Below are 27,258 nucleotides of genomic sequence, written 5' to 3'. Positions count from 1 at the left end.
AGCTGCAGTCACAGAATCACTGAATGGTTTGGGGTGAGACCTTAAATCCCATCCCATTCCACCCCTGCCACGGGCAGGGACACCTTCCACTGTCCCAGGCTGCTCCAAACCCCAATGTCCAGCCTGGCCTTGGGCACTGCCAGGGATCCAGGGGCAGCCCCAGCTGCTCTGGGCACCCTGTGCCAGGGCCTGCCCACCCTCCCAGGGAGGAAGGGAAGAATTTCTTTCTCACATCTGCTCTAAACCTGCAGAAACCTTGAGCTTCGTGTTGGAGGAAAGCAGTAGTGAAGGAAAAAGAGGCTGCACCTTGCCTTGGTCCTTCCCTGCCACTGCAGCTGGGTCAGGTGTGTTCCCAGTGTGGTTTCGAGGAAGTTTAATGTTGTGCTGCCCTTTCTACATTATTTAATATAAACGTCAGCTCGACTCCTTATGTGCAATGTATGTTTTTCACCAGCAAGACCTAACGAGGGTCAGCCAGTGAGCCATTGTGCCTTTGCTGGCAGCTGGCTGAGAGCAATGGCAGCTGAAGAACAAGACAAAGCCTTGCGAGTCCCATTTTTCTGCCTTGCAAATGCATAGGTACTGCTACTGAAACATGCTGAAAAGGCAGTTAATTTCATCACGTGGTTCAAAATGCAAAGGTTCCGTGTCCTTTAAGTGTAGGAAATAACCTTCATTTCAGTGCTCAGATTATCTCTTTTTCCCCCCCTCTTTTAATCTAAACACCCATCAAATCTGTTTGATCTGCAACCCCAGATCAAGATTTTATTTGTGTGGAGGGCAGTAGAAAACACTGTGAAGTATTTCAGTGTTTCTCAATAGCAGCTAAGTGGATAAGCTGCTGTTGCTTTAAAAATATAATGTGAAAACTATAACGAGAAAAAGTTTGGATTTGGGCCAAAAACTTTAAAACCTTTATGGTGGATTAAACTGTTTTGCAACTAAATACCGCTTTTCTCTGAAACAACCCATTCCCTCACGCAGCTAAATACTGCCATATGTTTAAATTCTTGCAGGCCTCCTAAGGCTGACCCAGAAGAAATGTCAACAAATGTTTGTGAGTCCTTGTGGCCTTGTAACATTTTCTTTAAAAAGTGAAGAATGGAACAGCAGGAGCTGTAACACTCCCCCAGAACAGACATATGAAGGCATATGGCTGACATGGGAGCCTGCTGGCTCTTCCAAGATTGCTGGCTTCATTCTTAAGGATCCTTTCTTTTTTATTCCTCAAGACAGCTAAACTTGTCTTTCTGTTTCAAGAGTGGCTCTGTTCCGCTCAGAGCTGAGTTTGGGATGCCCGGGGTCCTGCTCAGCCCCCACTGTGCCACGGGAGAGCCCACAGGTTGTTACTAAAAGTGGCAGATGGGGAAATCCACGGATGGTGAGATGTGGTTGCTCCAAGCTGGAATGTCCCTGAAGGGTCTTTAGGCAGCTCTGTGCACACAGGAGCTCAGGTAGCTGGGAAGGTTTTCTCCATAGAGCAGAAAGCCAGTGCCGGCTCTTGTTTTGATAATTAAAATAAAGGACATTTGCTGAACGGTGATGAATAGCTGCACTTAACTTTCATTGCAGATGTGGGTTTATTACTACTTCACTAAAGGGTTTGAGTTTGCTGATATGGAGGAAGATCTTCAAATGCACAGGATCTCAAGCTTTTTCTGAGTCAAAGTGATTTAATTGTATAAAACCATTAAGCTTCCAATAGAATTTATGGTCAAAAAAATCTTTGGTGCTTTGGATCATTTTTCTTCTTCCTTGTAAATGTCCTTTCCTTCAATTATTATTTTTAATTAATTGAAATATTCCTGTGCTCTACCGAGGTAACTCCAGTACTGGAAACCTCCAGGGTACAAAGCAACCAGAAGGGTAAAAACCAGCTCAGCAGCTCCACTTCCAGCTGCCTGTGCTTCAGCTTCCTGATAATGTGCACTTTTCCTCCTTGTTCCTGAGGCACTTGGGAACATCTGTGTCCATAAGTCCAGCTCTGCAGGTTTGTGTGTTTTAGAACCTGTGAAGGCTGTGGCTGCCCCAGGCCAGCTGGGTGAAACTGTGGATTATCACCTAGATAAGGAAGAGCAGCATGTGGACTGTGCCTTGGGTACTCATCCAGGTTTATCTCTTTGATGAAACACCAGATCTTGCTCTGAAACTTGCAACTTTTGGTCATTTTTGTTTCAGTCCATTTACCATGTTTGTGGATGTGCAGTGCTTTAAACAATGAAATCTTGACCTTTTGAGTTACAGCAGTGTGTGTTTCTTAATACCACAAGATATTTCTTCACAAAGTATTTTGGAAGGCAATTTATGTAACTGCTCATAAAATTATACTGTCTTGATGTGAGGGACTGGTGAGGTTTATTTTCTCCCATGTGGCTGGGGCAGTTCCTGTGCCCTGAAAATTAAGAGCATGGACCCAGCATTTGAAGAAAATACAAACTATAAAAGGAAAAATCCAACATTTAGTGGCGTTTCTATGGTTTATTCCTCATGCTCTCTTTTTCTCTGGGCACTGCAGTTACAGTAATAAGAAAACAATAATGTAAAAACAATGAACATCTTGCATGAGATTGACAGAATGAATAATTAGATTTCTTTTTTTAAAAGGGAGTGGAGAAGCTTATTATTGTGTTGGAAACCTCTCAAATGAATTTTGTGAAGTGTTCAGCCATAATTTAGCATGCAGGATGCTGTCTGTTAGAAAGGGCTGCAGTGTAATTATCATTTCTGTGACTGGAGGACCAGCGAGGTGTTGAAGCCGAGTTGTCCACACTCAGGTAAAATCCTTAGGGGGCTTGTTTCCCAATAACTCAGGTTGACACCATCTGAACACTAAATAACAGGTTTGTTTGGATATGTTGAGTTGTCAAGTACCCATAAGTCTCATGAACTCGAAGCTGATAGCACAGACACGAGTGTGTATTTACGTTATCTGAGTGGAGAGCTCACCAAATTGAACAGTAAGTGTGCAGACAGCCTTCATTTGGCTCGGTTCCACAGCACACATATGGAAAAAGGTTGGCTCCCTGAAGAAATCATTATATGGCCATCTCATTCTGGGTTTAGAGCATCTTAACGCTGGTTGTGAGAGTAAATTAGCTCACCTTGCCCGGGCCGTTCCCAGATCCAGGCGTCAATTGCTGTCTCCAGCCCCTGGAGCTGAGGAGCAGAGGCTGTGTTGCTAAAGCCAATTGTTGGCAGATGGCACCTCAGCCCAGCCCAGCCACACAAACGCGTTTATCCCCGTGCCAGGGCTGAATTAGCAGCTCTGATCACAAGCTCTGTGCCTCGGCTCGCTGTAGGACCCGGTGGGCTGGGCACACTGTGCTGTGCTAACCACATTTATTCAGCTTCAACTCAGCCTGGAGCTCGGGCAGGAAAAGCTCACATCTGCCAGCAATGCACTGTGTAGATACTCCCAGCAAAGCTGCCCAAGGCCACCCAGGAGGCTTCAGTTATGGCCTGGAATATTCTTCCATCCCTGTTCAATTCAGTTGAAAAGGAAAAAAAGTTACTGCTGTATGAAAATAATTGCACTTATCTATTTTAGATAAACTTTTGGCAAACAGGCTTTTCTGTGCTGTTGGGGAGAGTCACATTTCTGCAGAGTTGGTAAAGTGACTCCTTTCATTACTATAAAGTAATCTTTGATTTTTATTAGGAATTATAATCATGGAATCATAAAATTTTAAGGTTGAAACAAGTCCAAACTGTGCCTGATGCCCACCTTGTCCCCAGCCCAGAGCTCTGAGTGCCACCTCCAGCCCTTCCTTGGACACCTCCAGGGATGGCCACTCCAAACCTCCCTGGGCAGCCCCTGCCAAGGCCTGAGCTCCCTTTCCATGGGGAAATTCCTGCTGCTGCCCACCCTGAGCCTCCCCTGGCCCAGCCTGAGGCCGTTCCCTCTCCTCCTGTCCCTGTTCCCTGCGAGCAGAGCCCGACCCCCCCGGCTGCCCCCTCCTGTCAGGGACTTGTGCAGAGCCACAAGGTCCCCCCTGAGCCTCCTTTGCTCCAGGCTCAGCCCCTTTCCCAGCTCCCAGGGAGGTTATTTCCATGCAATCTTCCTTTTTCTCTAGGTATGTTAACACTGGGCACTCCTTGCTCAGTCCCAAAAAAACTTAGAGAGTAGCCGTGCTTCGGAAATCTGGTGAAAGAGCAGAGACAGGTTCTCATCTTTCAGCCAGTGAGGGTTTGTTGCTTTGTGTTCGCTTTTTTTTATTATTTTTATATGATCTTTATATTTTCCTAAATACATCCTCTTGTTGGTTGAATATGAGTTTACCACATGATTGCCAGGGGTGCTCTGGAGCTCATTTATTGTTATTTAAAGAACAGCCTACAGCACTCAGGACTGTCTCCATCAGGCGATATCACTGATGGATGTCAGCAGGAATTCTTCCCTAATTGTGCAGTTTCTCTGGAATATGCAGAGCACTTGCTCTGTTATTGTTTGGTTGTGTGTATTTCTACTTCACAACCACTGTTTGGAAGAAACCTCCTAATGCGCTTGCTCGTAGCTTGTTATAATTGCACTACAAAAAATGAAAGCCTTGGTGCTATTTGGGCAGCATAATGAAGAGCAGACAAATGTTAAATATTAATATCGTCAACTTTTCTGGTTCATTTTGGCTGTGAGCTTCAGTGTTACAAGCACTTCGTTACCTGCTGCAGCTGAAATACAGGTATGTGCTTAAGTTACAGCTCCAAGAACAGATAGGAAGGCAGGTTAGCAAATAAAAGTAACTCCATAAAAAATATAAGTGTATTGTAATTTCTGGAGCGATACCCTGAAATTATAGGTGGTGGAAAGTCATATCATTCTTGCTATAAATGTTGCTGGAGTTCTGCAAAGCTGTATTAGTTGTGAGTAGAAACTGCACAGCAGGCATCGTGAAATGCTCCTAGACCTTCCTCATCTTCCAAATCCTTATTGATATTTAGCTGAGTTTAATGATCATTTCTTTAAAATTATATACATATACATATATAAAATATACATTAAAAGTATCTCTGTGTGCATATATATATTATATATACACGAATATATTCTACTATGACAGTATCAAGATACCGGTTGCTCAGTATTGTTCAGTTCTGAAAACTGAAATTACCAGTTAAAGAGGATTTGGGTTTCTTTTTTTTTGGAATCAGTAGTGTTTATCTTGTCTGTCTGCATTTCTTTAGGCTTTCTTTTGTCAACATTTAAAGACTGTTTCATAGACAAATTAATGTGTTTGACATTGCCTTGTCCTTGATTGAGAAGCCAACTGTGTAATGTCCTTTGAGGAAACACAAAAGGAAATGAGGAAAAGCCAGGGAGGAAAGACAGAGACAGAATGGCTTCTGGGTGACCTAAAATGAATTTATGATCCATTTTCCCCTCCTGCCACCCTCCCCAGATCTAGACAAGCCGTGACCTCTGGGAGTCTGGGAGGAGAATGGAATAGGAATAGGCAAAGGGATGCATTTGGTCCTGAAATAAGATTGAATGAAACTTTTTTTAAAAGCCTAACAAATGTTTGAAGAGTCATTGCAGGGTTTGCAATAGGCTCCCCAGAATGAATCATGAATCTTCCTGGGCTGACAGAGATATTCAGTGAGTTGAATGAGGCACACAGAAATTCAGAAACATCAGATCTCTGTGGTGACTTTGAACAACTCCTCTTTATTTATTAATAAAAGGAAGAAGGTTGGAAAAAATGTCCCTGAGACCAAAGAATTCTGTCTCTCTTGAGTCTCTTGGACAGATTCTGAGCTATTCTCCTTTATTGTATCTCTGATGTCCCAGAATTATTTTTCCTTGGGTGTCTCCAGTGGACCTGGAACCAGCAGGATGATTTTGTAGAACATTTATATAAAGATTTTTCCAAAGGTTCGTTGAATTTATTTTCTGTGCTGAGTGTCCCCTACAGCTTGACTAATGGGGGCATTCAGCATATACTTCAGTGGCTCTCAGTTTTTAGGTTTTATTTTGAGGTCACTAGAAGAGATTGATAAAAGAGAGCAGAAGAAAGCCAGAGGAAAGAAATAGAGAACAGCCTCCTGAAAGATAATATAAATAGAGCACCAAAGGCTAGGGAAGACAGCCTCTGCTATGGATTTGCTCTAGAGGAAGGATCTGGCCATTCATGTTTAGTGGAAGAAAAGCACCAAAGAATAGGAAAATGGCAAGGGGAGGAAGCAAACCAGGAAAAAAAAACTGTAGGGAAAATTTGCCATAAAAATATTTCAGTGCTGACAACTCCCGATCCGTGGTGTCTGACATCTGCTGCCGGTGGAAGCTGAGTTCCAGCGTGACTCAGAAGGATTCAGAGCAGCTCTGTGTGCCTCCTGCAATGGCAGGAACTGATTTGGAATGCTCTGCATGCAGAATATGCTTTTCCAAGAGGGAATATATACAAGCCTTTTACTTGTAGAGGCTCAAGAACAAAGGTTTGAGATAACCTGCTAGACAACAAAAATAAAAAGTCAAATTTTAGAGCACAGGTGAAGTGTTTCTCCCACATGTATGTAGTTTGAATTATATGTGGTGTGGTACACAGAAATATTTATTTAAGCATGAAAAACTTGTATAATTTTAAATTCATATTTATTTACATGCATATACATCTATATAGGCATGTAGGCAGAAAAAGTATGGGGCTGCTTGCTGTGGATCCAGTTCTCCCAAATTTAGATTTTAGAGGAAACTCAGGGAAGTTGGAAACATTGAAACAGAGGGCTTGATTTATGATATTTAAAATGACAGAACATACCTGCCTGCAGGCCTCCCAATCCACTTGTATTCCTAGTACCTGGGTAGGACGGGGCTGCAGCAGCATGAGGATAATTAATACAGACTTCATCCTCCAGGGCCTATCGTTTGCCTCCAGGCCCTTGTGACCCAAAAGCAAGAAAAAGCTGATAAAGTCATATTGTACTGGGTGAGCACAGGACTGGGCACTCATGTGATTTGCAGAGACTTTTTGGAGGGGGGCTAATTTTTTCCTTGTGAGCCCACATGACCCCTTTCTATCCTGCTGGTTAATTTGGCTTCAGATGGGTGAGATTTGGGCTTTAGTCTGCAGTCTGTTAACATTCTGCAAAGCATTAAGACGTCTTTTTGTCTCTCATGAGAGCACACAGCTATTCTGCTTCTGAGTTTCCTTTCTGCCCTGGTTTGTGCTCTCCCAGCTGACTGCTGAGGGTGGTGGATGGGTTTTGGAGCGCAGGGTTTGGCAGCAGCCGCTCCGGCCGGCTCCCTGCCTGTGGCACTGCAACCAGTGCACAGCAGCGTGGATGGGGAAGGGATGGGAGCACCAGGGGAAATATTTGGGGAGAGTATCAAGTCAGAATAGTTCATGAGGAAGAGGAACGGGCTGTTACCCTGCTTAGAACAGAACCTCGTTTGTGTGAAACCTTCTCTGCAGCTCTTGTGTTTTGTCCTTCTCTTGTGTGTCCTGCATGAGGCATCCCCCTTGAGTGGGGAGGGCCTTTCCCTCTGGATAAAGCTACAGGATATTGCAACCTTTCCAGTCAAAATCCTCATTTTATGTCAGGCTTCTTGGGTTGGGAACAGCTCCTCCAGGCCTGAACTCTGTGTGTCGGATCCAGGCATCAACACTTCCCTACCTCAGAAGCAGAAGGCAACAAAAATACTCTCGAGTGTTGCAGTGTTGTGGTGGTGCAGGGCAGTGAGAGAGACAGTGTGTGCTCCTGTCTCTGCTGCTCAGCACGGGGGACACCCCTGTCTGCTGCTCAGGAGTGAACACAGCACAGCGAGAACATCCCCAGCTCTGAAATCAGGGTTAGCTACCCCGGCCTGCCCACAGGCCCTGTCCATGGATGTGTACGGGTAAGGCAGATTATACAAACTGCTGTTTTATCCCTTCTGATGCAGTCCTTGCCCTTGGCTTTGTTCCATCCCTTTGCACCTGACCATCTTTCAGCACAAGATGGGAAGTCCTTCAGTGTCCACGTCCACACAGAGACCTTGGTCATGCTGCTGATGTCAGCTGTGGACATTAATAAAGTGGCAGCCTTAATAACCTAAATTAACTTTGAATTTGGAGCTGCCTTCAGCCATGCTGTTGGACCAGGTGACCTCCAGAGCCCCTTCCCACCTAAATTATCCTGGGCTGCTCTGTTGGGTGCTGCCTGTGGGATTCCCATTGCTTGGCTTAGCTGCCTGAGGTTGGTGGGAAAGATAGATTCCCCTGCAAGGTGAGTCCAAGCATGAGATTATTAAGTTGCTAAGATAATGGCTTGCAGGAGCAATTTATACACAGCCAAGGTCTCTCATCCTGGTCAAGGCCTCCAGATCCGTGTTATCCAGCAGGGTTAAATAATCCCTCTTTTACACTGAGACTTAAACCTCAGTGCAGATCCATTTTTTATACCTAAACAGAGACTACTCTATATAGAAATATGGTGTGGTGCTGTGCCATGTAGTAGGGACTAGAATAAAACTCAGAGAGCTGGCAGGAAACAGACTTTGTTGAGGCTGTGTTCCTGAAATGCAAATTGCAGAAATGATCAGAATAAATTCATGCAAATTATATTTATACAGATGATCCAGCTTCAGAAGGGAGGGGAGTTTGGGCAGTGCCTCGCATAGAACAGCAAACACCAAAAAACGGCATCGGGGAAGTCAAGTTTAAACTTTATTTTAAGACAGAATTTATACCTACATCTTTAGAACAGTTAAATTATGCACTGAGGAGAGAAGTGAGAGAAGAAATGGGGAAGCTCTGCACCCAAACAGCAGAGCTCCTCAGCTGGCGTGTGGGAGCTCTGAATTCCAGCCTCTTTCCTCTGATTTTTATATGGATTAGTGCATTTTTCAGAGGTGAAATGTTTTATAGTGTGCCTTTGCTCACTTTCAGCAATGGCTACAAGGTTAAGTGATGTGTGGCAGGGCAGACTGCAAATTCATGATAGAACCATGGAAAGTTCACATATTCCTAAACCTTTCTGATTGTGACCTCAAACCTGCATCATTTTTATTTTAAATTATGTTAGCTTTCTTTCTTTTTTTTTTTTACCAGTATTGTTGTTTATTGTGTACATTCTGAATATTTAATATGAGTAATCTGTTTAATATGCAGGTTATGAATACCTGGATTTTTTGTAGGCTTGTAATAATTAATCACAGGGGGAAAAAACCCCTTCGGCCACTCAGCCCATTTGCCTGGGCTGTGTAAAAATCTTCTTTCTATATTAGATTTGAATAAGTAGTTTATAATCAATAATGCAGTCAATTAGTTTTGACTTCAGGTTTTAATTCAGCCATACAGTTGTCTCTGGCACTTTGAATATGGTCAGCACTCTTTGCTTGAGCAATAATTTAGATTATTGGGGTTTTTCTTTAATCATTGTGTGTGGTGTCAGTTGTCTTTCCATAGGCACTTCTCTAGTAAATTGTAATCAAATAACCATTCATGTGGAAACCTGAGGCAATGGAGTTCTGACTGTGTTAGAAATGCCTTTTGAAGTTTTGTATGTATGGAATATTTTAGTCTCTTCCAGTCATTTCTGTGATATTTACCAGAATTTTCATTGGGCTTGAAAAGAGTTGCAAAATATCTGGCACCGTTTCCTTCCAGAAACTCATCCCTGATGCTTTTGGATCTCTCAGTAAGTGGGACCTAAGCATATGTAGTTATAAACCCACAGTTTAAATCCTCTCATGATTGTGAACAATTTGTCTCTATTTCATTAAACTCTCAGATACGCTCCCAAGTTTATTTCTGTAACTACTCTTCTGGAAGTATTTATATTTTAGGGGCACATTGGATACAATCTTGCTCCAATTTGAGATCTTTGCAGATTTCTAGTATTTTTAATCTCTTTTGGTGAGAATAATGTACCTGGCTCTGTTTTAGAGGGACAAACGTGTGCAGTGTGTCAGGAAAAGGGAAAATGAAAATAAACAGAGGTTTGGGATTGCTTTGGTTTTCCTCCTCGTAAATCTCATATTTTGCAGGCGCCTCGATTGTATTGGTTTATTCACTTTGCCAAACGGCCCACAAAGCTGTGAATATTTATTTAGTGCTGTTCCTAATAGTTTTTCTAATAGGGAATTATTTGGGTACAATGAAAGACATTTGTAAATGAAGCAGATAAGCCCTTTGGCAGACAAGGAGTGTTTTGTCCAACACAAGAATTCTATTGTCCACTGCTTTAGTTGTCAAGTGCCTGGGGAGCCCAGGATTTATGATGATGTTACAATGGCCCTTTCAGAGGGGACTCTAAGAAGCTGTGAGATTCCGTTCCTCTGCTTTTCAGACTTCCAAATCTTTTTATCGTGCGAGGACAATGCCGGATTCAGCTGCTGCCTCTGCCCATTTCACATCAGGCATTGTGCAATAATTACCATAGTGACAATGGGCTGGGGGCTCCTTCCCCTCTCACTAGCCACATTTCCAAACTGGTCCAGTTGTCACTTTGCATAAACTGCCTCTGAAGCCACAGCTTCTTTTACCCCAAAAAGTCTTGTTAGGCCTTGTGGTTTAAAGAGCCACTGTGGCAAATCTGGTTGGAGCATTGGAACTGTTTAATGGATTTTTTTTTTTTTTTTTTTTAGTTTTCTTGTAATTATAATTGGACTTTGAAACAGCCTTCTGTAAACACAGCAGTTGGCGGGTTTTTGGCTTTTCGCCCTTTTGTAAGTGTTATAAAGTTATTAGAACTACTGAAGGCATATTCAGCTGCAGAGAAAATTAGAACATAAAAACATGTTACAGAGTAAATAATGGGCATCTGATAAATGAAATGGTAATAGAAAATAAGTAGGTATCTTATACCTAAATATCAGTTAATCAGCTGAACTGTTCTGTCTACACTCACAAGGATGGAAATCATGCAGCAGTCTCAAACCATGTGTTTAATGAAAATTGGTATCTGGAGGAGTTTCTCCTTGCTTGATGATAGTATGAAGATTTATTTACTTCTAATAATGGTTGGTGCTGCAAAAAATATCAGTTTTTAACCCCTGATATCTATTGAAATGCAGTGCGACAGAAGGATAGAGGCTGTAATTGGCAGTGAAATTATTATTATTATTTATTATTTATTATTTATTTTTTATTTTTTATTATTTATTTAGTATCTAGTATCTAGTATCTAGTATCTATTATTCTTTAAGATCCTTCCAGCCTGCCCCACTCTGTGGTTCCATGATTGGTCCCTTTGCCGGTGGTCAGGTGGATGCACAGGGAGAAGTTAATGGAGCTGCAGGTCAGGTGGGGACTAGTAGTGTCTGTTATCAAAGCTCTGAGGCTTTTAAAAGCAAAAGAAGAGCTTAAAAAATTAGATGGTAGGGATATTTAGGAGGATATTCTGACAAGTCCTTATCCAAGGAACTTCAAATGTCTTGGGTGTAAAGGAACCTTGAGCTGCAAACTCATCCATAAAGATGTTGTTTTCAGTAAAGATATTGAACAAATGATCAAAATGAGGGAGTTTATTCAGTTTCAGTCATTCATATGAATTGTGAATTAGTTCAAAAGGGTCCTTTATGAAAAAAAATTACTTGCAAAATGGATATATTTCAAAGTGCCATAGGTACTTCATAGCATGATTGTGTGGAGTACTTGTATAAACCAGGTGCTTTTACATTAGTGGCTCAGTGATCACACAGCTCACCACTCCACAGAGCTTAACCTTAACAAAATCCACTGTCTAGGAATGTGCTTTTATAGCACAGGTATCCCAAATTTTTAAAAGGGAGTCAATGCATCAGCAGTCATTGGGGGCCATAGAAACCACATGACTTTATTTCTTCCTTTGATGGAGAAGGATGAAATATGTTTGTGCAATATTGAATATAAAATAGTCAATGCCTGTTTCCTTTTCAACACTTCTGCTGGGAACTCTGAAATTTAAACAGTGCTGCTGAACTGGGTTTTTTGCAATTTAAACTTGATTGGTTTAATGGGGGTAAAAAGTGGGTATAAAATGAAGGATTGATACAGATGAGTCATCTTCAACAGTTAAACATTGCAGAAAATTACTGACTTGGCTCTATCGGCCCAAATTACAGAGGCTGTTTTAAAATAATTAGTTGTAGAAATTTTCAGTTAATAAATTTGGAGGTACTGGGGAATCTAGCCTGATTTCCTTGGCTCATCCTAGAATTCAGTTAGGGCTGTTTAAGTGTCTACCAAGGTCTCAAATGAACCTCAGGAATGCAGTGTCCGCACCACTAGGTAACAACAGATCACACTGAGTATTTCCTTTGCATTCAGTCGCATTAACTATATTTTATTTATATTTTACTTGCGTGGGGACATCATCAGAAACACCTGGGATGATGAGAGACTGCTCTGTGAAATTGTGATCATCCTTAACTTACCAATTTTCTCACCCTATGAGAAATGGTTCAGCAGGTTTCTTTTTGTTTCTGCTCCCTTTGTCCAGACTGGCTCGACTTCCTGCCCCATTTATGAAAGAATTGTAACCACTGAAACAACTGTAGATGAACTTGCAGGCAGAGGCACTTGGGGTTTTTTTTTTGCTTCAGATATTTTACCTTAGGTATTTTTTTCACTACTGTAGTGGCAGTTCTGCTTCCTAAGATAATCGACTCCCTTTTCCATCATAATGATAAACCCACTAATTTTCTAATATGCCTTTAGAGCTCTTAGAAATGTTCAAAGCACATCTTGCTGGTTAATGGCATCTGCAGCTGTTACTTTTTTCACTACAGTGTGTCTTGTTTTGGATAATGTTACCAGAACAGATTTTTTCTATAGATAACAAAAAAGAGATTTGAGAGAATTTTTATATGGCCCCAAGAATTTTAGTTATGGGAACACTGTAGCAAAAGTAAGTCTGTCAAATGTTCCAGGTTGGACACTGGGGCTTGGAGCAGCCTGGGATAGTGGGAGGTGCCCCTGCTCATGGCAGAGGGTGACACTGGGTTATCTTTAAGGTCCTTTCCAAACCTGGCTGGTCTGTGATTCTAGGTAAAGGCTATTTATTAATTATAAGTAATACTTAACTGCTTGTCTTTGGACTCTTTTTAGGCTGCTGTGGTAGTTTATAGGCCAGACTTTAGTTTCCTTTTATTATGGTGCCACCACTGCTTTGGATTTCAAACGACCTTTTTCCTTCTTTGCAGCCAGAGCTGGAGTAGTGGCTGAGCAGCAGCAGAGGGCTGGCAGCGTGTCACAGGCTCCTGGAGTGGCATTGCAAATGTGTGGAATATGCTACATCAACTGGCAGCAGGTTTCCAGTGGGTGAAGGTAAGTCCTGAACCCAAACCTGTTATCTCCTGAGCATGTCAGGTATCCATGGCTGGTTTCTGTAGTGTCTACAATTTCTGCAGGGACTGATTCCTCAGAGGGTTTAACAGAAAGCCCTGATCTCACTCAGCTGATGCTGTAGAACACAGACCATCCTTCTATCTCTGTACAGTATGCTTTGATAAGGTACATGGTTTGAATCCCTTTTGTTTAATTTCCTGTTTAAAACATCAGAGAATCGCTTGAAAGTTCACAGCAAAGGAGCACTGAGTAAGAGGAATGTAGGAATTTTTCTGATATTTAGGTTTACAGCTGGAAGTGATCAGTCAAAAAGGTTCATACTTTCCTTATTCTAGTGAGCAAGTGATTAATTCCATGTTTGGACTACCTCTCTGATATTTTGTGCAATACCATTGAGCTCAATATAACTGCTCAGACTTGGGTTGGGAAAGGAATTTCATGGTGACCCTTAGGCTTCAGAGAAGGGGGAAAGCGTGGAAGTAGAGCAGTATGAGAAACTAGACCTGAAAATTGTTGTATCTGCTGCTCTGATGCCTTTAATTTTTCAAATCCTTGGTGACTTTCAGTTGCTGCTGTTGCTGTGGTTGCACAGAGGTGAGAATTGCCCACTTACAGGAGTGTCCATTGTTTGGCTTTAAGTTTAACTGCAGAAACAGGTTATGTGTAATAGACAATAAATATGTCAAGACCGCCATTTTTACAGAATCAAAGGCACGAGCCCACCTGAATTGTGTAGGATAAAAAGTACAAGCCAGGATATTAAAGCTCTTTGTCTTGCTGACTCATTTTTACATTCAATTCACTCAGGTCCTGCTGGAGGATGCTTCATTTCTCTGGAAATGTCCTTGAATGACAATTATCTTATTTCTGGCAGCTGAATGGACCAACACCTAAACATCCTTGTGAGCAGCTCTATGGGATGTGTGTGTGTGGTGTTCTCAGATTTGGGCAGGGGGACTGCAGCACCCGGGCTGGTTGTGACAGGGACGCCAGGAGCTCTCAGTTTAATTTAGCTCCTCTGTTCTGAGCAAGGGCAGAGCTCAGTATGGGAGATTCTTGTCCTGTCTGAACACAAAAGCCACATTTTGCAAACAATGCTCAGTTCTTGTTCATATCCAGGCTCTCAACAGAACGATTCTAAAGAGGGTTAGGTTTGAAGAATTCCTGACTAGGTTTCAAATTCATTTCTGGGTATCAAGAAGCCACAGAGAAAATACCTGAAATTAGTTCTTCATGTCTCTGTTCCATGCACAGATACATGAACTTTCTAACCACTATTTTGCTTCTCTTTGCATTTTCTAATATCTTAGTTCATGGTTTAGTTCAGGCCCCTGTCTACTCTGCTTGTTCTTGACTTCAGAGCTACTTCCAAATAGACTTAGTTTTTAGAAATTAAAGGACTGTGCGGAATAAGCTTAAAGGAAAATGTGAAGGCACATCACTCTCACTAGTGTGTGAGATAAGTGAATTTCAACTGGGTCCTTACCCCAGTTATATCTGACGGTGTTGTGCCTTTTTTTCATAGACTTTTTTGCATTTCAGAGTTAAAGCAAATAATTTGTGAAAGAAAGCTTCCTGCAGAGAGACTGTGGGATGTTCCCTCTGCTTGGAGTGTGAAGTGTCTCCCTTCTAAAGAGGAGGAACAAGAGCTGCTTTTGTTGATTATCATGTAAACCTGTGAATCCATATGCTTCCTAAATTCTCTTCCCTTCTTTTGAAGGATCTTTCTTAAATTACTTCCAGCTGTGCCTGTTCAGGAATGCAAATTTCCTGTTACAGTATCTGGATAATGACAAGAGTTGAGAAGGTAAAATATTCTTGTTTAACTATTGTTCATGGAACAAAGAGCAGCAAGGCAGACAACAAGGCCCTGCTGAGCTGTTGGGGGCTGTGACACAGCCTTGGCTCACTCACAACAGCAGGTGACCAGGAGCTTCAGGAAGTGGGAATATCCTGACTGGACATTTCCTTCCTGTGCTGCTTGGATTTTCTATATTGAAGTTCAAGGGAGATTGAGGGTAAGCACAACAGATACATTTCCCTCTGATTATATTGCTCTGAAAACCATCCTACATGAATAAAGGGTCCCCAGGACCCCAGAAAAGAGCACTCCCACAGAATCATAAAACCACAGACTGGTTTGGGTTGGGAGGGACCTTAAAGCCCATCCAGTGCCACCCCCTGCCATGGGCAGGGACACCTTCCACTGTCCCAGGCTGCTCCAAGCCCCAATGTCCAGCCTGACCTTGGGCACTGCCAGGGATCCAGGGGCAGCCCCAGCTGCTCTGGGCACCCTGTGCCAGGGCCTGCCCACCCTCCCAGGGAACAATTCCTGCCCAATCTCCCATCCAGCCCTGCCCTCTGGCACTGGGAAGCCATTCCCTGTGTCCTGTCCCTCCAGTTCCTGTTGCAGAGCCCCTCTCCAGGTTCCCTGCAGCCCCTTCAGATCCTGGAAGGCTGTGATGAGTTCATCATACAGGATGAGAATCTCAAGCTCACTTCCTGGACATATAAATTAGTGCTGTATAATGCATGCTTTGCCTCTTTCATATGCAATATCCTTTTTATTATTTGCTTTTAATTCTTATGTAGAAAGACTGTAATGGGAAAACCACGCTGATCCTGATGTACAGAGCAGATCCTGGATGGAAATTCCTCCATAGTTTTGTTTCTGCACAGATGCAATGTGGAAAGAAAATTAATTTTCACTTAGAATCCCCCTGTCCTGCATGTTCAGCCTGGCCCTCTTGTCTGAGCAGTGTTCCCCCTCCAGCTGCCTGTTTTATCCTGTCTCACATCTCTCACTTTGCTTCTCTACAAATATCTGTTTCTGTAGGTTTCTAAGACCTGAATTTTGAATTCTCAGTGTCAACCCACAGAACAGACAGTGTACCTGAAGGATCAGCTCATTACGTGTGTTTTGGGGTGGATATTAGTAATCTAAATGAAATAGGCCCACATGTGAGGGTAAAAGCTTTGATTTTAGTAGGATGACACTCCAAAGTACAGGGAATCCTTCAGCAGTTCTTGAAGAAAGGCCTGAGAGTGAACTGTTAAGAGGAGTACGTGTCATTTCACATAGTCTGTGCGATAGGATGGAGCCTGAATTTATTACTTCTGCCTTCTTGGTTCTCTTCAAGACTTGCTTGAGCTGAAAAACCTTTGGAAACATTGTTAGGATAATGATAAGACACATTCTGGTCAAACAGATATTGAAGAAGAATGGCTATTTTATTAGAAATTAAAAAGACTTCAAAGACATCAAGTGAGAAAATACATTCCTACTGTCCTCTCTCTTACAATCTCAGTACCTCCTAACATGGACATTTCAGATTTTCCTATCTGCTTTTTAATAGAAAATTATTTCCATGAAGTACTGCTGCCTTGAAAGAATCTTGAATGTAGAAGAATGCTGAAACGAGTGATTTGTTTTTGGAAACAATGAGCTTGTACCTGAGCTGAAATTCGTCTCTTGGTGTCAAAAAGTTTGTTCCAGCTCAAATCCTGAAACAACTGAGTCATCAGAGACTCATCCCTGCACTTTCCCAGCTTTCTGGGGAATCCCAGCCCTGTCTGGGCTGCAGAGTGGAGCTCTGGAGCAGGATCTGGAGCAGCCTGGCTGGGCGAGGAATGGGAAACTCCTGAAACTCCCCCCAGGCATGAGATTCCCTAAGGAGAGACTGCAAGACTGCACTGCACAGGCTGCAGGGATTGGCCAGCAGGGGAGAAAGGGCATTAAAGATTGATCCATTGACTGAAAAACTCCCCCAAACTCCAATCACTTGTGGGTCAAAATAACCTCAAATACTTGAAAATTGTGCTCTGATAAAACAAACTTCTGGAAAAGTTTCCACAGTTACTTTAAAGGTGAAAAGTGTGAAGCAAAAGCTAAATCAGAGTCTTTCTGAAACAGTTTTAATGAGACTTTATGGAGAGAACCACTGTCAGATTTAACAATAAGTACATAAATATGGAGGATGTATACATATAGATATATAAAATATAATTGCTCATTATGGGCTTTAAAAATAATGATGGTGAGAAGGATAATAATAGCATATTTAAAATTTGTACTTTAGTGTCTCCAAGAAAAAATACACACAGCCAGGGCTAGAAAAATAAACCCAAGAGAAAACTGAATCATGTGTCTTGCACATAAATATTCCATGGGAAAAGATGGCTGTGCACTCAGCCTTTCAAGGCTTCATATGCAATGAAAGCTCTTTGAATTGTACTCAGACATTAGTTTGCTGTCTCAAAAATGGACATATGCTATATGCTATCAAATAAATCAAAATTTAGTGTATTTAATTCTTTTGAGGTGTTTAACCAAGCCAATTAGTGCTTTGTTAGTCACAGCTGAAGAAAAACTTCTTTAAAATGCTCTCAGTAATTTTCAGGAACACTTGCTGATATAACCATGCAACAGATGCAATTTATGTGGCTCTCCTCATCTCTATAAACTCTAATAAAGACACACAAGTAGTGATTGGTAAAATCTAATGTAATGCAAAGGTTTTTCCCTCTCCGTTCCTGACAACCTGCATTTGCAACCACTCAGTTACTTTTATTTTAAAATGGTTTTTCAATTACATTCTGCTGCTGTAGGGAAAAGCCTTTTGACAAAGGCATGACATAAACCATTTCTATTGCAGCTCCATCATAGTTCCCACAGCTAAACGAGACTGGACAGTTCATTAAAAAGAAAAATTAATAGTACAAGGTTGTAGGGAAACAATAACAGATTATGACTGGCCTGTGGCAGGCCACTGAATTCATGTAGTGGAATAAAAATGATTCCCTTGTCTCATAAATGAAAGTTTGTTCCAAGGTTTTAGGTGAAGTCTCTCCTTCTGTTCCTTTACAGGAAAAAGCTGTCCAGTTTCTGGTCTTTAAAAGCAATACTTGTAATTACTGCAGAAGAGGAATGTGGGTTCTTTGGGATAGAAAGCACCCATTTGATAATTACTGAATACATAATAAATAACAACATAAAAGAGAATGGCATAGAACACAACACACTAAACAGCTGCATTAAAGCAAAAAAAAATAACCCTCTCAGGGTGATCAGGGGCAGGAGGGGCAAAATGAGGATGGAATCAGGACTTGATCCTATTTTTTCTTGTCTGAGGGAGTAACTGCTCTAGACCAGGCTAAATTTGCTGAATTCATTGCTCCAAAGCCAAAATATTTGTGATTCCATGGCAATTCTTTCAGATCTGTTGCTGCTACCTGTGTGACATCATATGGGATTTATCTCTTGCTTAAGACTGTTCTTGAAGGTGCAACCAAGTCCTAAAGCCTCGTTCTAGATGTGACTCCACATTTTTCCCAATTTCCTCAGGGTTCCATGGCTCAAATTGTCTGTATAGTTCTGGTACATGGGGCAAGCAGACAGACTTGGCCTTTGATGTTGTAATCTGCGTTTCATTATATCGATGCTATAAATTCCTGTCTCAGAAGATATTTCAAAGAATACGGGCTCTGGGATGCATTACCCGTTTCTTTTGGCCAGTAGCCACAGCCTTCTGATGAATTCAATGGGATAACGGGAGAGGCCAGGAAAGGGGAAGTCTGAGCCAACATAACATTTGGAATCAAAAGCAGAACTGACCCTGAAGGATATTTTCTGGTTCTGTTTATGAACACAATCTTCTTTTAGAAACAACAGTCTAAAATCCTGAATATTCATGGTCGTGGAGTCTGACCCCCTGTATTTTTACAGCTTTATCCCTGCTTTTATAGGAGAGCGTAGGCATTTGGCCTCCAATTCTCCCTTCCCTCCCCCAGACTAGAAAAGCAGGTTATGTAACCTCCACAGTCTGGCCACTGCGAGAGGCCTCCTGGCCCTCCTGGCTCGCTTCGTGCTATCAGCTGTGTTTTGTGAACCAGGGCTGCACTGAAGCAAAAATAACCAACCAACCCAAAGGCTCTGCCTTGACCTCCCGAGCTGTTCTCATACTTTCTTACTGCAGGCAACATGTGTGAGTTGCAGCACTCTGGGGAGAAGCTATTCCCTATTTTTCCAGGGAATGTGTTTGCACAAAGATCTAGCTCTCACTAATGAGCTGTTCATCCCAAGGCTGGTGATTAACTGCAGACTTCACTGCTCTGCTGCCCTGTTTGGGAGGCCAAAGGTGCCATTTGTGTCTCTTGTCCCCCTCTGCCATGTGTGAGACCCAGGAGAGAACAGCCCCATCCCAGGAGCAGGCTCACTCCAAGCACAGCTCAACAAAGAAAGTGTTGTTCTGTCTCTCAGTAAAGCCACTGACCCACTGGTTATCACCCCTCTGCTGCTCCCAGCATCAGCAGAATGACACAAAAGTCATGTGTTAAACAAATGGAATGATCACTTTTCTCCTTGTAGGTCTGGAGTGATTTGATTTGCTTTATATTTGACAAATATAGAGATAATTAAAATTTTAAGTGGGAAAACTTTTCAACAAAGAATAGAATGGTAATGACTTTTTAATAACTGTCAAAACTGCTCTCTGTTGGGTTGGGGTTAGGGTTATCCAGGTTGCCTCTGCTCCCCACGTGCTGTTCCCTCCTTTCAGCACGCAGTTTCCTCTGGACAGCTCAAGGTTGACACATTATCCTTTGTCCAGCTGAGTGCTTTGCCTGTGAGCAGTCACCTGACTCACATCCAGGGTTCAGTGCAGGCTCCTTGAAGTCTCCATCAGTTTATTCTGCTGCAGCTTGTTGAGCTCATCTAACCCAAAAGAACAGAAATTAAAAGACAAGAATGATCTTTTAGCCTAAATTCTGAAGGGTTTATCCAGAGAATTATCAGTTCATTCACACTGAGCTCTTATACAAGTTATGTACAGTTAACAGTGGTGCACAGGAGCTTCCCAGTCCCTGCCTTTCCTTGGTGTCCCCCTCGCCATCAGCTGCCTCAGGCAGAGGTCTTGAGGCAGGATGGGGTTGGAGGGCCCTTATGCCAGGGAATGCAGGGATGGATCCTTCTCCCTGCACCCATAGCCATAGTTATGTTTGTAATGTTATTTTTCCAGAGCCACTGTTATGTTTGCAGACCTGCTCCTCACCCTGCCCTTTCCCCACTGCCCTGTAGGGCACGTGCCAGCCTGTGTTGCTGTGGAAGGTGGATTTTCTGTGTGTGGAACAGCACCCTCTGTTCCCTGTGTTATCTCTGAGCTTTGTGCAGCTTCCAGGCTGCAGTGCTTCCATGGCCAGGAGCTGAGCCCTGGGGAACCTCACCATCCTCCTGTCCCTGACTTTCACATCTCCTCTCCCATCCTGTGCTGCCTCCCTGCTGCACGGGTAGTTCGTTCTGTGTGGACCAGTGCATTGTTATTTCTGCCTCTTCATTTCAAACACAAACATAAACCAGCTGTCTTACAGCAGAGTCATCCTGAGCTGAGCAGAAAGCCGAAGCAAATCAGGCAATGGCCACTTGGTCCTTAGATAATCTGTTAGAGCTGAATAAATTACCCAACCCCAAGGCCTAGGCAGGCCCAAAGTGGTGCTGATGCTGCCTAAGAATCCAGAGGGGTCCTGCTGCCTGTGCTGGCAGCTCACAGCAGCTTGGGCATGTCACAAGCAGTGGCAACACTGGCCTAAGGGCTTACAAGGCTCTGAAATTTTAACAAGTTCACCTTAACATGTGGAAAATTATTTTTTACACTATTTATTTAAGCCCCATTATTAAATAAGCATTAGGTAAGCATTCCCATTAGCAATCTTATTCTTACACCATCATTCGTGTCACGTATTAGAGCTGGGTTTAGTTAAAGCTGTGTTTACAAACATAATACAAGTGCCTGTGCGTGACCTTTGTAACTATTCTTCCTGATTATAGTATGGATTTGCCATTCCTTGGGTCTGGTTCTAAACTCACTTGCTGAAGCTTAAGCCAGAAGGGGCTCACAAAATTTGCACAAAGAGTTTTGAAAAAAAAAGATCATGTTAAGTTTTTTATAGCAATGTTTACCCTGTCAGCCATCCATTGGAACAAGAAATATGTCTGTCTGCTCAGAAAGATGTTCCCTGTTCTTGGATGAATCCCCAGATCCAGTTTCTCCAGCTGGTGCCTGTCTGGTGCTTTATTCCCTCTGACCACTGGATTTCCAGGAAGCTATTTTTTATTGTCCTTTTGCTCACCCTTGTGAGTGTTTAGGTTGAAAACACTGTGTTTGGGTCTTCAAAGTGGTGAGAAAACAGAGGGCCAGCTTTGCAGACAAGCACTGTATCACTGTCCTTGGATGGGATATGATAAAGGCTCCAGAAAGAAATTCAGATACTGCTCCACGTGGGTTACTCTTATGCAACATTATCTTGTATCTTGCATAGAGATTTAAAGGAGGAGGAGGATGGGGGTGCTCAGCATTGTACATACAGGAAAACAGCCATGGAATGAAAAGAAAACTTTAAATGGAAAGCTCCAGGTTCTTTGCAATGTGAACAAACCCAGCAAGCACCAGAATTTAAATTCTGTGAAGTCTGAGGTACCAGACTAAGCCAGAGAACAAGGCGAGGGTTAGCTCAGCTTGTTCTGAGGGTTAAATCAGTGCTGCTTGTTGGGTGTATGGCAAATTCCCACAAATAATAGGGAAATCCTTAGCAAAGTTAAAAGAAATGAATCTGGGAAAAAAACCCCAAAAACTCATGGGATGCTCAGCATACTGCACCTAACAATTTTAGCCTGACTTGGAACCAAAGCCAAAGTACAGATGGAACATAAAGTTATGTATTTGGAAACTCCTTGGAGCTGTGAAAGCCTCGTTTGCCTCTGTCAGGGCTGATCAAATTCCCAGAGCAGAGAAGGGAGGCATTGGAGCTGATGGATTGCCACGCACAGAACCTCCTTAATGCAGCAGCCCAGACTCCAAAGCCTCAAACACCATGTATTTATGGACTGAACCATTTTGTACCCTCCACTGGATCATCAGTCCTGGGCTTTCCATCCCCTTCATCTTGTTCACCATCCACTTGCTTTAACACTGTAATTTGGCCTTCCAGTTCTCACCAGCCCTCTTGGGCCTAATACATAGAATTTAAAAGCTTTCAATTGACACAACTCCCATTTTCTTTCTCTCTGCACTCCCAGGACTGTCACCAGTCATTTCAGCTTGTTGCTTATTTCAGCTGGGAAGTCGACATTTCCTTTACAAAAACTAAAGAAGTCCAAAGTTTTTAAATATTCCATCCTTCTTCCAATAAATGTAGCAAGCACCGGTGTTTCTAGAAAGATTATGTTTGGTGACAGACTCTCTCATCTCTCTTTAACCTAATAGTTCCTTTTCCAGAAAAAAAACATAATTACTCCAAGAGCAATTTATTTAATTACTGTTATGGGAGACTTCAAAGGAAATTGGTTGGATTGAAATAGTGATATCACCCTGGCAACATTTTGAAAAGAACATTTCGGTAGAAAATATGCTGGATGTAAGGGCATGTTTAATGTGGAGAAAAAAATGCCTAATCCTATTCTGGTGAATGGAGCTTTCAGTAGTTTTTATGTATATATTTGCACATGTATGGGGGTTTTTTTATTATTATTGTTTTTTGGATTTATTTCACTTCTATAAATGCAAATTTTTCCCCTCTACTTGCCTCATATGAAAGTCATTTCATCAAAAAATTAAACTATTCTTAATGTAGCAGTTCTACCAAATGTTAGGTTTTCCTCTTTCTTTTCCCCAAACTCATTTTTAAGGGCACTTCAGCGATCTTCATTAATGAGAAAATTGTTTATTGGTGTGGAAGGTGACACTTTACCTGACTGGACACAGGTTCATTCACACTCCAGTACTTCTAGATTGTCCTGTTGGTTAAAAAAGACACTGCTGGTGCAAGATGCAGAAATTAGATTGGTGTTCTAGGATATGCAGATAACCCCACCAGACCTGATTATTGCACTCTTAAGGCCAAGACTTACCCGTGGCAAGGGTGACAAAAGGTATTTATAACCTCAAAACCCCTAATGCACTTCCAAAATAACATCTAATTAAAGTTGATTCATACATTCAGCTATGAATACCACTAATCTAATTTTTAAAATACCCATTTTTGGCCAATTTCCCACGACAAGCTCTCTGTGAAACATCAGTTTCTGATACTTTTCTGCAAGAAGAGCTGTAGGTTTGAAGCATTTAAAATTTGCCTCTTCTGCATGATAGCAATGCCACCAAACATCATTCCAGCTGTAGCAAGGCACTGCCTTAAATCTGTTCTTGTTACTGCTTCTGTCACAAGAACAGAAATGAAAGGTTTTGCCACAATCGTCTGTAATGACAGGTCAGAAATAGGGTCAAGCCAGGTCTGGGATGTGTTTGTGCTTCATGTGATCAGTTAGAAAGGTGTAATCAACAGGTTTAGCTCAAAATGAGATATGCTTATGAAAAATACGCAGAATCATTTGCCCTTTTTTTAAATGGATCAGTTGAAAGAGAAATAAATTTTAATTGCAAGCTGACACCATCCTGTCTTTTTGTGCTATTTTTTGTATTTATTGTGTGCTATTATTGTATTTATTTGTATGCTTAGCATCTCATTGCATCATCCTAGTACCTCTTGCTGGATTTCTGGGTTTGTAATATAAAGTTGGGAATTATGTCTTAGTCCTTACAGCCTATGAATGCTAAAAATCCAGATAATTCCTCTGATTTGTGCTCAGAGCAGATCAGGAAGCCAAAAGGAAGTTGTTTTAATGAAGGCGGTGCTTTCCTTGTGTTTGTGTATTTGGGGTTTTATTGGGTTAAATGGAAGTATTCTATGGTGACTAATTACAGCAAGACATCTCAAAAAAGACTCATGCAAATATTGTTTTAATTATAATCTTGTGTTGTAATGGGTTGCAAATAATAATATAAATGTGAAGATTTGGTCTTTTCAGCTGTAGCCTCCCATTACGTATTTAAACAGTGATGGTCTCCTTTATTAGGGCAATTGAGGCTGCTTCAGGAATGTGTTTGAATATTCTGAGGTTGTTATCTCATGCTTTTGAGCCAAAATTGGTCTCCTCACAGACAATCTCTGCCTAGGCAAAAATGAATTATTGATTCGATTTTTCATTCAGAAATCTCAAAGTGGCTTTTATTCTCTTTATGGAAGAAATTTGCACTAAACTGGAATAGTTAAGCAAGATATCAAAAAAAGAGCCTTCCACGGGCATGGCTGAAGGATCTGAGCTCTTCCTTCTGGAGCTCCAAGAAAGCTGGGGAAAGGAGAAGATTATTGATTAGTTATTTATCTCTCATCTTTCTCTCTTTAGCAAATGTGTTTGTAAAGGAGACTCTCAGTAATTCCCTAGCCTGTCGAGTTTTGTAAAGTTAAATGTTACAGAGGCTGTAATGTGAACCTCTCTAAATGAGTCACGATGTGGAAGCCCTTCATCAGGAACTTTCCTGCTTGAGGGAGACCAAACTGAGGGGGACATGGGGATTGAGGAGTCCAGTAGGATTAAATTCAAAGTGGAAAAATGTTTTGTAGAGGAACACATTGGCCACACAAAGACCACCCAGGATGCTTTAATAGCCTGGCATTTCGGCAGCGCTGCTGAAGCTGCCTCTGGAAATGAAGCTGTAAGTGCAGAACCACAGACTGAATTTAGATTTCTGCTTGTGTGGGGGCTGCCAGCCCTTCAGCAAGAGGTTATAGATCTGAGCAGAAATGGATTGGTGGCTGCAATTCTGTCTGCCTTGGTTTGGGAGCTGAATAGACCTGCCTGCAATCATTAGTTTTTGATAGGTTTTCACTCTTTAATCTTGACTTTCTGTCTCATTTCTGGCACAAACCAAAGAGACCATCAGTCACAGCAAAAGTGTTATTCAGATATTCAGACATATCAATTCTTAGGGAAAAAAAAAATATTGGGGGTTGGCTTAGCATGTAAATACAGCATTAGTAGTTGCAAGTAAGTTGACTTTAGTTGTCATTTGTTTCCTCCTCAGGGTGTCACTGATAGTCACTTATATAATACCAAAATGGCTGGGACTAGCGTGGGCTGGGCTGCAGCCTCACTGGCCTTGGAGCATCTGGGGAATTATGAGAATGCCAGTTGGTCTGAGGAGCACAAGAACACAATGACTATTTAAAATAAACTCTACCAAGAGCTTAGTCATTACTTGAAATGACTCTATCAATCACCATGGTCTTTAATAAGACTACCTTTCTTATGCTGGTTTTTTTCCTGTAGAGTTTATGCTTAAAACCAGACAGCCTCTCTCACATTTATCTTAAGTGGATCTCCCCAGGGCAGCAAGTAAATGTAAAACTCTGTTTACAGCCATTTTTCATTTCCCAAGCCTTTTAATATCACTCTCTCAGGCTTATTTCTGTGTCATTCACTCCATAATGTACTAAGTTGTCTTCCTGCTTTCCCCTGCTTTATATGAGGTACAGCAAGCAGCAATCTCACCCTTCTCCAACGAGCACGAATTAAATCAAAGCTTGGGGAAAATGCCTTCATTCCATGGTGAATTCAGAGGTGGATGCTGACAGATAGCACATCATAGTGTTCAGGAGGTTATTTCTCTTCCTCTTCCCTGCACAATGACTTCTGTTTTCAAAGGGCCATCATTTTATGGCTTTGTCTATGGTTTCGTAATACTGAGTCTCAAAGCTGCTACAGGAAAACGTGGCTACGTTTCAAAAACTCTTCTTTGGAGCAGCTGGGGATTATTGGCTTTAAACATCTCAGTAATCCAATACAGTGCTATAAAACATAATTTAAAAATGCAAAGGATTAAGATTTGCTTTCACAGGGTTCTACAGAACTCAGAATAGGATTCTACAAAACTTGCTTAGCATTTTTGAAACAACTTCTATTGACAAGATGAAAATCACCAGTTCTGTAAAGATTTCACTTCTGTATTTAGTCCATACAAATCTTGCCATGACCTAGAATTCCTCTGTGGTAGGACACCTCTAGAATCTTCGTTGTTTGCATACCAAATATAAAGTTATATATAAGTTATATATATACTTATCTCTGCAGAACTGCAGCCTCAGATTCTAATTCTTTACACTGCATTGTAAAGTGCTCCCATGCAAGACACAGAACATGGACTGGGGGAGTGTGAGGTTCTCATTATTCAGTGCAATAACTAAGAGAATTTTTTCCCCCAAGTATCTTTAAATATGAAGAATTTCCTTTTCTGGACTAAATACTTTTGTCTCATAAGACTAATTATGTTTTGTGAATGGCACAGAAAACTTTATAGCAATTTGCATTCAGATGAGGGTTGTTTGCTCTTCTCTCCAGTGAGACCTGGAATGTACTTCAGCAAGAAGAGGGACTCAGTGCTGCAGAGGGGCTCACAGGGAGTTACTGGCTGCTGGTCTGGTTTGGAATCCCACACTGGGAAAAATGAGATTTACCAGTTACATGCACAGCAGGAAAATCTGTTCCTGTATCAGAGATCAGAGCTCTTGTCATCTGAACAAAACGTTTTATATGAGACCGATGCATATTGGCCTTTAATGACTGAATGGTTTGGGGTGGGACCTTAAAGCCCATCCAGTGCCACCCCTGCCATGAGCAGGGACACCTTCCACTGTCCCAGGCTGCTCCAAGCCCCAATGTCCAGCCTGGCCTTGGACACTGCCAGGGATCCAGGGGCAGCCCCAGCTGCTCTGGGCACCCTGTGCCAGGGCCTGCCCACCCTCCCAGGGAACAATTCCTTCCCAATATCCCATCTAAACTTCCCCTCTTTCAGTTTCTCTTCCATGAACTGAGATGTCTCTTCCCAGATCTCAGCCACCACCAGCACACTCAGGTCATCCCTGTATTTAGTGTTTTTTCTGGGTTTTGCCCAGGAAATGCCTATTTCTGTCATTGGGGAAAGGTCTATTTTTGACATATGAACTCTTCCACATCCCTCACCTCATGTGTTTTATTAAAAACTCCCAAAGCAGTTAAATTTGTGATATGCCCTGAAGATTAACCAATATGGGCTCAGTGGGACTCAACTGATTATTTGATCTGGAGATCTGTTCCCTACCTTCTTTCCATGAGAACTGCTCGTTTTCCGTCGCCTGATTGCAGTGT

General features: G+C 42.0%; 1 protein-coding gene across 3 annotated transcripts in view; it reads left to right on the top strand.

The window, feature by feature from the left end:
• Positions 1–27,258, top strand: part of CDH11 (cadherin 11) — an 82,385-nt gene that overhangs the window by 27,520 nt on the left and 27,607 nt on the right. For all 3 annotated transcript variants that reach the window (XM_048316465.1, XM_048316466.1, XM_048316467.1), the window contains one exon: positions 13,100–13,223. The gene's annotated coding sequence lies outside the window, so the exon portion shown is untranslated. The remainder of the gene's footprint in view (positions 1–13,099; positions 13,224–27,258) is intronic.

The sequence above is a fragment of the Corvus hawaiiensis genome, chromosome 12 (assembly GCF_020740725.1).
Source record: "Corvus hawaiiensis isolate bCorHaw1 chromosome 12, bCorHaw1.pri.cur, whole genome shotgun sequence".
Classification (NCBI taxonomy): domain Eukaryota; kingdom Metazoa; phylum Chordata; class Aves; order Passeriformes; family Corvidae; genus Corvus; species Corvus hawaiiensis.
Note: the sequence above shows the minus strand (reverse complement) of the source record. Positions and strands in the feature narration are given on the sequence as shown.